Source organism: Amblyomma maculatum, chromosome 1, assembly GCF_055883805.1.
Source record: "Amblyomma maculatum isolate TAMU_Amacu chromosome 1, ASM5588380v1, whole genome shotgun sequence".
Classification (NCBI taxonomy): domain Eukaryota; kingdom Metazoa; phylum Arthropoda; class Arachnida; order Ixodida; family Ixodidae; genus Amblyomma; species Amblyomma maculatum.
The window spans coordinates 58,805,533-58,815,144 of NC_139344.1; the positions used below are offsets into that span (position 1 = coordinate 58,805,533).

Below are 9,612 nucleotides of genomic sequence, written 5' to 3' on the forward strand. Positions count from 1 at the left end.
CAGTACCTACCCATTTTTTATCTCGTGTGGCCAGATGCCGTCATCTTGCCCGACTCAACACGGCAGCGTGCCAGGAAGTCCGCAAGACTCCATATGATTCTACACATCGAGTGGTCTCATTTCGTCCTGGTGACGAAGTACTGCTTTACACACCATTGCGCATCTCTGGCCTTAGTGACAAATTCCACCACCGCTACGTAGGTCCCTATGAGATCATAAGCCAAACTTCCCCAGTGAACTACAAAGTGACGCCTGTTGATCCCCCAGCTGATCGACGCCACCGTGGAACTGAAATTGTTCATGTGTCTCGCCTGAAACCGTTTGTGCGCCGCGATGCATCACTTTGTTAGGAGCGGCCAGGCTGGCCGCTTCCGACCCCCCGGGCAGATTGTGTGAGCCTTCCGTGGATGTTTTTTTAATTTTTACATGCCACGATCTTCTTTCATTTGTACATACCATCATCATCGTCCCGCGGCGCCGGCTCCGGCACGCGCCTGGGTTTTGTCATCGGATTAAAACGCTAGACAAGGCATCGCTGGTCTTGCCGTCACGACCTTGCCGTCTCAACCTAGCCTTCTTTCACAATATTTTCTTTTATTGTCACGATGCGGTTTTTTTGTGGGACGTGCTACAGCGCACTATTAAAATGGACTTACCAATAACGCCGTTTGGCATACGCTACCTTCCATGCGCCCAGCCAGGAGAAGTGCCCAGTGATTTATTAATGGTCTTGTGCATGCACAGCGTATGGAGAACGCGGATGGATGTTCGCCATGAGCATGTTGTCGTACACCAAGCCCATCAGTATTTTGTTGAAAGTGTAATGTACACGCGTGATGTTTTCGGAGGGCAATCTGAACCCCCGGAATGGCTGCCTGTCTTGGACAAGCTCATGTCACCTAATCCATTCTATCACAAGAAACCTGTCAGAAAGTGACTTGTGTTTTTAATTCCATGCGACTTTTCATCGTCCTTTGTAGTTGCCAAGTCGGTAATAAAGAAAAAAGAGAAAAACTCTCGGACAGCCGTGATCGTATAGTGGTTAGTACCTAGCGTTGTGGCCGCAATAACCCAGGTTCGAATCCTGGTCACGGCATTTTTTTTTACTTCATTTTCCGATTTTTACAACCCTTCTCTTAGCTCTCTTTGTCCTTCCTCTGTGGTTTCGTGCTACTTGTCCAAGGTTCTTTAGAACTAGATTGCCTTGTCAACGGCGCTTTCCATTTGCGCACCGTCCCTCTCGGACAGCCGTGGATTCTGCTTCCGGCCACGCCAGTGAACGGACGCAGGATGCAGGGCTCCTCAGGAGCGGCTTCAGCGGCCATGTCAGGCCGCGGTAACAGGAATGCTGAACAGGACAATACTTACCAGGTTGTTTTGCCTGCACTGCCAACAGGTCGGTTTGTTTTGAATACCGTTTTTTTGCATGCCGATATCAGGGCCCGCCCGTACCGGGTGGAAGATTTCCGGGATGCTTTAGCACAACACTCGCTAATCCCCGATGTTATCGCTATGGGGGCGTATCGGATGAGCCACGTCTGGGCCATCACTCTCAAAGATGCTGAAGCGGTGAACCAGATTGTAAGTGTCGGTGAGCTGTGTGTAAAAAATGGTCGCTGCTTGGTGATTGACCCGGCGAACCAGGACGAGCGACTCAAACTTCACTGGCTGCTATACAACGTGCCAGACGAGGATGTTCGTGCTGCATTTGCGCCGTACGGAAAGGTGTCGGAGGTTTCCCGGGAGCGCTGGCGTGTTAAAGGTATGCTAGAAAAGGGCTCCACCACTAGACTCGTCACGCTGAAGCTGAAAGCTGGCTTGAAGCTCGACGACCTGCCGCATCAGTTGAATGTTAGCGGCGAGCTGGCGCTAGTGATTGTGCCAGGCAGACCCCCGTTGTGCCTACGCTGCCGGAGTACGGGTCACATCCGCCAAGAGAGCCGGGATCCTCGCTGCGGAACCTGTCGACGGTTCGGGCATGAAGACAGCCAGTGTGCACGAATCTACGCTAGCATTGCCGGACCTGGAACCAGCGAAGACTCGTCCGAGTTAATTATGGACGAGGCGGATGCGGAGGAGGCTGCTGACATTGGAGGTCAGTCAACGAAACAGGACGCGCCTTCCATGACGGTTTTAAAGAAGAATAAGGTGACGGTCTCTAATGAACAGAATGAAACTCTGCATGTCTTGAACGTTCCATCCCAGGACCATGAAAGCGCGTCAAAGGAAGCGTCAGAAGACGCAATCAAATTTTCTGATGCTGAGGACCATCTCAGTACTGAGCCTTCCTGTACTGATGACATGGAGGTTGGGCCGGAGACAGCAGCCTTAATTGCTGCGAAACGTCCGCACGAGGAAAGCGTCGAGGAGACTCAGCTGCCAGGCGGTGTTTGTGGTGAGCCGCCTCCGAAAAATGCGGGCATCCGAAGAGCAACTTTGCGACCGAGGCCGAACTTCTCGGCCGACACGCGGCAGGCGGGGAAACCGCCTCCGTAGTTTTGTGGTGTCCTGAACGATTTGTGGGTCGGCTGCCTACCGACCAGCGTCAGGAACATTCTGCAACCAAGAGGGGTGTGTGTGGAAAAAAAAAATGAAAGACGGTGCCTGGACTTCGTTTGAATGCAGCCCGATGTTCTGCTGGGAGGACATTACATGCACACATACGCCGCTGTTCTTCAGAAGCGGAGGCTACGCAACCATGAAGGTAGGCACTATGCTGGTACGGGCGTCTCTTTCTAATTCATGACTCTTAACCTTAATTCCCCGTTACACCTAGCTACTTTGAATGTCAGAGGGCTGGGAGCGAGAAGGCGACAATGCATGCTCAGTCGCCTCCTTTTGGATAATTGTATAGATAAAGCAGCTGTGCAAGAGTCAAAGATTGAGAGCCAAGAAAGCACTGACCGTATGGTGGCTTCTTTTCAAGCAATCTTTTATGTGTGTGTATGCCATTCTGTTGGTGTATCGGGTGGATGCCTTTTATTTATACGTAACACGCTGGGAGTAAGCGTAGAGTCCGTTTTTGCCTGTCCAAGTGGTCGTCTTTTGGTTACTGATTTTACCTACTGTAATTTATGCTGGCGTGTTGTGTGTGTGTATGCTCCCAATTCAAAATGCGAACGTGAATCGTTTTTTGAGTCTATTGAATTGTGGCTGAAGACTGACAAAATCTTGCTTGTACTTGGTGACTAGAACTGTGTGTGCTCCGCTGTGGACCGAGCGGCGAAGTGTAAACCTTGAACAGACAGAAGCTCCGACCTGTTGAATGCACTTGTGCATGAGTATGACCTTGAGGATGTTGGCAGTGTGTTCTCCACTGGAAACCAGCCAGAGTTCACGCACTTTCAGCGAGATAGCCATGCTAGATTGGACAGGGTGTATGCCTCGGTTGATCTTGTTTCCCTATGTACTGCATATGACGTCAAGCCTGTGTCTTTCAGTGATCATTGTCTCGTGAGTGCAGTGTTTGGTAGGAAAGGAAAGATATCGCGCTTGAACTGGCACCTATGGAAACTGAATGCCAAGCTTCTCGCCGATGAAGAGTTCCTTATGGAAGTTAAGACCGAGTTTGAAAATCGTCTTGCTATGCGACCAGTAAGTTTTGCAGCGGAATGGGACAGCTTCAAAGAGTGGGTCAAATTGAAATCCATAGAAAAGAGCAGTAAGGTGCGGCATAAGGAGAAAGAAAAAGAAAAAGAACTGAATGAACAACTCCAGTTTCTTTTGAGCATGGAAAGTTCAGTGCCAGGGCATTTCGCCAGTAAAATACGAGAGTTAAAAAGTGAGTTGGAAACAATCGACTCTGAAAGATACACAGCGGCTGTTATACGTGCAAGGGCTGAAAAACTTTGGGCTGGAGAAGTACCGACAAAACGAGCGCTAGCAGACGAGAAAAGATACGCCTGCGCCTAGAAACACCGGTAACGTTGCAGAAGATACTATCTGCAATAGATGACCTGACACCTGGGAAGGCCCCTGGGCCGGATGGTCTAAGCGCCGCATTCTTTAACACTTTTCAGCAGTATGCGGCTCAGTTTATGCTCTGTGTAATCACTGAAGCTTATTAACGTAATACTTTTCCATTGTCTTTCTCTACATCGCACATTGTTCTAATACCCAAGACAGATGATCCGGAGAAACGACAGTTGGTGGGGTCATATCGACCAATAAGCCTCACCAATGTTGACTATAAGGTGTACATGAAGGTTTTAGCAAAAAGACTGCAAAGCGTAATAAAAACATTGGTTGGGCCTCATCAAACGTGCGGCATCAAGGGTCGATCCATTGCCACGAATATACATGTCGCAAGAACCGTATTAGAATGCGTTGATGCACTCGGTGGTCAGATAGCCATGATGCAATTAGATTTGGCGAAAGCCTCTGACCGTGTTTTTCACGAAATTCTTTTTTCCATTTTGGAGCATTCTAACTTTGGTGACGTCATAGTGGAGGGTGTTAAAATGGCTTGTGCGAAGTGCACGACCCGTATTATTGTGAATGGTGAACTGACTGACAGCATCGCAGTACGGTCATCAGTAAGGCAGGGCTGCCCGCTCTCACCCCTGCTTTTTTCACTGTATTTAGAGCCACTTTGCTTGGCTATCATTGATAGCGATCGCATTTTAGGATTCAAGCTGCAATCAGCACACGTGAAAATGCTAGCATACGCTGATGACATTGCAGTCTTTTGTGCAACTAGAAAGAGCATCTGTGAAGTCACTGGTGTCGTCCAAACTTTATGTGATCAAACCGGATGCAAGATCAATTGGGAGAAAAGCTCTGGGTTTTGGCACGGTGATTGGCACGTGACGCCTGATTTCTTCTGTAAGCTGTGATGGTCTGCTCTCCCAACACGATATCTAGGCGTGTCTTTAGAATGTTATCAAGATCCCAACGTGCACTGGGTGGAAGAAACATCCAGAGCGAAAGAAAAAGCGGATGCGTGGCAAGGAAGGCAACTCTCAATGTTTTCGCGCGCTTCTATTTGCAATGTTTTTCTTATTTCGAGGCTGTGGTAACTCATAAATGTGTTGTGTGTCTCACGAACCTCAATTCAGAAAATGCACCGCGTTTTTGCTGTTTTTATTTGGGCATCCACATGGGAAAAAACCGCCCGGACGAATTTGTTTATTTCTGTTAAAAGGGGCGGACTTGGCCTTGCCCATCTGTTCTTGCGTCAGGTGGTCTCGCGATTTATATTCCTCCGTGATCAAAAAGGTACCTTTCTAAGAACTGTGATGCAAGTGCGATTGCAGAGGCTGCTCCCTGAATGGATTGTGTCATGTGAAGACATGCCTGGTACTGTGACTGGCTACCTGCGCGAGGTTGTTTTTTCGTGCAAGTTGCTAGAAGAGCAGTTTTCTTTTGATTATCTTTCCAATGTTCCCAAAAACAAACTGTATAAAGATCTCATTGACGTGATGCTGCCGGGGCATTTTTACCGGGCATTACACTGTGGAGGCCCAGGGCAGGACGTTTTGAAAAGAGTTAAGAAGATGCCCGTGAGGCCATCAGCTAAAACGTTCCTTTTCAAACTTCACTCCAATACTCTCCCTGTTAAAACCTGGCTGAATGAAAAAGGTATCTTCGTCTCATGGACAACAAACTGCCTGTTGTGCAAAAAACCGGAAACAATTCAACACGTTTTCTTACAGTGTTGGGATGCTGTCTTTCTGTGGGACGTCCTCCAAAGGACAATTAAAAAGGAACTTCCATTAACTCCTTACGGTATAGGATTCCTACCAGTGCAGAACGATGATGCACCTTACGATTTAATTATGCTTCTTGGCCTCCATAGTTTGTGGAAAACACTAATGCAGGTGCGTCATGCAGATATAGATACACGATCTGCGCGTGAAAACTTTATGGAAAGTGCTGTGTATATACGCGAAACTTTCAGGATGCAGCAGGATCCGCCACAATGGCATTCTCTGTTAGATGAGTTGGTGCACTTGAAAATATTTTAGCCGCGTACGCGTTAGCTCAAGTGTAGTTGACGTGTTTTATCATGTGTATTTTTGGTTTGTGTTTCACGGCAATAAAAAAAAAAATCTCGGACAGCCGTGATCATATAATGGTTAGTACCTTGCGTTGTGGCCGCAATAACCCAGGTTCGAATCCTGGTCACGGAAATTTATTTTACTTCATTTTCCGATTTTTACAACCCTTCTCTTAGCTCTCTTTGTCCTTCCTCTGTGGTTTCGTGTTCCTTGTCCAAGGTTCTTTAGAACTAGATTGCCTTGTCAACGGTGCTTTCCATTTGCGCACCGTCCCTCTCGGACAGCCGTGATCGTATAGTGGTTAGTACCTTGCGTTGTGGCCGCAATAACCCAGGTTCGAATCCTGGTCACGGCATTTTATTTTACTTCATTTTCCGATTTTTACAACCCTTCTCTTAGCTCTCTTTGTGCTTCCTCTGTGGTTTCGTGCTACTTGTCCAAGGTTCTTTCGAACTAGATTGCCTTGTCAACGGCGCGTTCCATTTGCGCACCGTCCCTCTCGGACAGCCGATATCGTATAGTGGTTAGTACCTTGCGTTGTGGCCGCAATAACCCAGGTTCGAATCCTGGTCACGGCAATTTATTTTACTTCATTTTTCGATTTTCACAACCCTTCTCTTAGCTCTCTTTGTCATTCCTCTGTGGTTTCGTGTTCCTTGTCCAAGCTTCTTTAGAACTAGTTTGCCTTGTCAACGGCGCTTTCCATTTGCGCACCGTCCCTCTCGGACAGCCGTGATCGTATAGTGGTTAGTACCTTGCGTTGTGGCTGCAATAACCCAGGTTCAAATCCTGGTCACGGCATTTTATTTTGCTTCATTTTCCGATTTTTACAACCCTTCTCTTACCTCTCTTTGTCCTTCCTCTGTGGTTTCGTGGTCCTTGTCCAAGGTTCTTTAGAACTAGATTGCCTTGTCAACGGCGCTTTCCATTTGCGCACCGTCCCTCTCGGACAGCCGTGATCGTATAGTGGTTAGTACCTTGCGTTGTGGCCGCAATAACCCAGGTTCGAATCCTGGTCACGGCATTTTATTTTACTTCATTTTCCGATTTTTACAACCCTTCTCTTACCTCTCTTTGTCCTTCCTCTGTGGTTTCGTGTTCCTTGTCCAAGGTTCTTTAGAACTAGATCACAGAGAAACATACTTACGTAAAGAGCGGACACTCGAGCCGTTTCGCGGCCGAGCAAGTAAGGGTCTGACCACCCGCGAGGCGGCGTAGCGATGTTCGCTTCCACTCCACCTCAAAGGTAGATAGCTTGTCATACATACACAAGCTTGCATCAAAGCGCATGCTTTCATTGATCTTTCCATATAAACGTTGATACTGAGTCGGTCATATGCCGCCGGTTACGCCCACCTCACTGTGCTTTTCAATGCGTCACCTCGTTTGGCCGGTAACTTGTTTCCTTTTGTCTGCAGAAATAATTTCGCTTTTTTTTAGCTAAGAACGCTTTTAGCAAGTCGTTTGTAGCGCAACGTGAACGTACTTTTCACGTGTGACATAGAATAGGAGCCGTGAAACACTTTTAGTGTGCAGTTACTGTAAGTTTTTGGGTCGTGCTTTTCTGAAGAACATGTGCATTCTTTCGATTGATTATTTTTCTAAGATAGCTTCAAGACAAAGAATTTTTTGGTGGTTTAGATGTATCTTAACACAAACTTTTATTCGGCCCTACAAGAACTGCGTGTTGCGCATTTGTAATCGTTTTGTGAATGGTGTTTACTTCGCTGTGTTTGCAAAATGCATGGGCATTTGCCGCTTCGTAAGCACTATTTTTACATGCCGAATTCCTTGTCATGGCTAAAGCATTCTCGTTGGGGTCTAAAAAGCGCTGCTGCCTGTTCGGGGTCTGCATTTTGACGACATATACTGCTATAAGTCGCTAACAGTGGATTCCCTGTAATACCTTTGCCATACGGGCCGAGGACAATTTTGTCCGCGATCATGAGTATAAGCTTAGCATTGGGTTACTATTATGTATTCAGTGTGGTGTGTTTAAATTTCTGAACAGCCTACTGATCAAGGCTGATTTACAGAAATTCCGCGCGGGCTGTGCCTGCATTTTTTCCTCTTTACTTGTGTCTACCAGTTCACAACTCCTTTTCTGTTGTTCTCACGGGTGATGTTTTAGAGGAAGAACACACAGCCGGTATGCCAAATTCCTTCATCGTGACACTGTTCCGCGTGTTTCACTATACCTTCAATCTTGTTTGTCTTTGTAATATGATTTATTTTATAAAGTGTGTGATCCAATCCATTCAATATGTAAACAAGAAAATAAACTTCTTTGTATGAACCACTGCCTCCTTGTGTGCCACTGAGAAAAACGGCTCAATAATGGCAAAACATTACAATAACAACAGCTCTGATCGCTTTATTCTAACCTGCATCAACTAAGTCAGCCACGCTTATTTTCTGCTAGAACCTTGCCAGTATTTCCAGTAAAGCGGTTGCGATCCGTGACTTTAATACGTCCGTATGCATGGCATCGTTAAAGCACTTGCGCGCAACACTAGACGATGTAGTTGAATTTTTTAACCACTTAAGCTAAGTCAGAATTGAAAGCATTTCTATCGAAAGCGAAACTGAAACAGAGCAAATCACGTGCCGAAAATCTCGGAGGACGATATTAGCGGTCTGACCAGCCGCTCGGGGCGCTGGCGCTGCTCGGCCGCAGGGCCCTATGGAAGTGTCCGCTCTTTACGTAAGTATGTTTCTCTATGACTAGATTGCCTTGTCAACGGCGCTTTCCATTTGCGCACCGTCCCTCTCGGACAGCCGGGGATTCTACTTCCGGCCACCGAGCGTGACGGACGTGTGTATCATGTGCTCCCAAGGAGCGGATTCAGCGGCCCAGCTGGGCCGTGGTATCAGGAGTACGGAAAGGCCTGCCAAGGATTATGAACTGGTTCTGCCGCATCTGCCTACAGGTTCGAGTGTTTTGCATACTGTTTTTTTGCATGGCGACATAAAAGCCAGGCCGTACCGGGTGGAGCACTTTCGAGACTCCCTCGCTCGTCTTTCACTTTTGTCGGAAGTGGTTGCCCTCGGGGCATATCAAATGAATCACGTATGGGCGGTAACGTTTAAAGGTGAAGTGGGGAAAGCGAAGATTTTGCAAACCGAAGCTTTTGAAGTGAAAGAGCACCGATGCGTGGTCATTGACCCCTGCAACCAAGGCATCAGGCTAAAACTTTTCTGGCTGCTTCACGGCGTGCACGACGATGATGTGCGAGCGGAGTTGGCGGCTTATGGAAAAGTTACGGAAATTTCAAGAGACAAGTGGAGAGTGCAAGGGTGTGTCGACAAGGCTTCAACGACACGAACGGTCACGCTGAAGCTCAAAGTGGGCGTTACCATTGAGGACCTGCCGCATCAGCTTCGGGTCGCCGAGGACGTCGCACTCGTCCACGTCCCAGGCGGAGCCCCGCTTTGCCTCCGGTGCCGCGGGAAAGGTCATATACTGCGTGAGTGTCGTGTGCCGCGCTGCGGGCTGTGTCGTCGCTACGGCCATGACGAGTCCCAGTGCGTGCGCACGTATGCCAACGTTGCAGGCCCCGTGCCGAGTGAAGTGGCAGGCGAGCACTTGATGGACGCAGTGGACGCCGAGGAC

General features: G+C 48.0%; 2 non-coding genes across 2 annotated transcripts; both read left to right on the plus strand.

Annotated features, from left to right (window-relative positions):
* Positions 1–6,282: 6,282 nt before the first annotated feature.
* On the plus strand, positions 6,283–6,354 carry TRNAH-GUG (transfer RNA histidin (anticodon GUG)). Its single transcript has one exon. It is a non-coding gene; the product is annotated as a tRNA-His (tRNA).
* Positions 6,355–6,951: 597 nt separating this feature from the next.
* Positions 6,952–7,023, plus strand: TRNAH-GUG (transfer RNA histidin (anticodon GUG)). The gene has a single exon. It is a non-coding gene; the product is annotated as a tRNA-His (tRNA).
* Positions 7,024–9,612: the final 2,589 nt, after the last annotated feature.